Source organism: Ailuropoda melanoleuca, chromosome 7 (genome assembly GCF_002007445.2).
Source record: "Ailuropoda melanoleuca isolate Jingjing chromosome 7, ASM200744v2, whole genome shotgun sequence".
NCBI lineage: Eukaryota > Metazoa > Chordata > Mammalia > Carnivora > Ursidae > Ailuropoda > Ailuropoda melanoleuca.
Genome location: NC_048224.1, coordinates 132223561 through 132224671, shown reverse-complemented (window position 1 = coordinate 132224671; position 1111 = coordinate 132223561).

Sequence of the window (1111 nt, the reverse complement as noted above, 5' to 3'; positions counted from 1 at the left end):
AAAAAATAAATAAAATAAAAACAAAAAACCAACAGACCAAAGCCCCCAAATCATCTCCTAACCTTTCTTCTGCTGCCAGCTACTTCCCCCATTTAGCTTCTCCTTTTTGCAAGAAAAGTTCTCAAAAGGATTCTTCACTCACTATTCCATTCCTCTATTCCACTGTCATATAAATCCATGCCGCGCATGTTTTCCCCACCATTCCACCTAAACTTTTCTTACGAAAGCCACGAGCAACCTCTGCATTGTGAAATTTAATGTTTTAAATCCAAATTACAAAACCTCTTCCATTAGCAATATCTGACCCAGGGGAGCTCTCTCTTTCTCTTGAAGCAGTTTTCTTCAGTTGGTTTCCATGATACCACAGACTTTTGGTTTTCCTCCTGCCTCACTAGCTCCCTCTTCTCAGTTGCCTCTGCTCATTCTTCCTCTTTTACCTCATCTCCTAATGTGCTTGGTTTCCTTCCCACTCCCTTGGTGATCTCATTCAGTACCATGGCTTGAAAGATCTATATGTTTGATTACACCAAATTTATATCACCGACTCAAATACCTCCCCTCAACTCTAGACTTAGTTATCTAATTGCCCTCTCAATTTCTCCTCTTGAGTAGCAGATGTTTCAAACTCAATATAACCAAGACTGAAGTCCTGATCTTCGTGCACAAACTTGATCTGTCCATAGCTTTCCTCATCTCAGCTGATGTTGACTCTAATCTTCTAGTTGTTCAGGTCAAAAACTTAGGGTTTGTGTCTTCTGGTTCCAGATAAGATGGAATAACTATTACATGCCACCCTACTACTTCCTTTAAGTATTGCTGAAAACTCTGGACAAAATACATAAATATCAGAAGACTCTGAAAGGTGGAAAAAACAAGGCGAATTAGCCAGGGACTTCAGAACCCAAAAAAAGGGTATGGAGGTGAGTTCTCTGCCTTATTTTTCCACCACACATCCTGCTCTGGGGACTAGAGAAGGCCAGAACCCAGAAACATAAGGAGCAGGCAAAATAAAAACCTCAAGAAAAGACTTCCCCCTGTAACCGAAAGACCAGGAAAGGGGAAGCTGAGCAAGACAGAACCCTTTTGACAATACCTGCCCCACTCCTCCCAA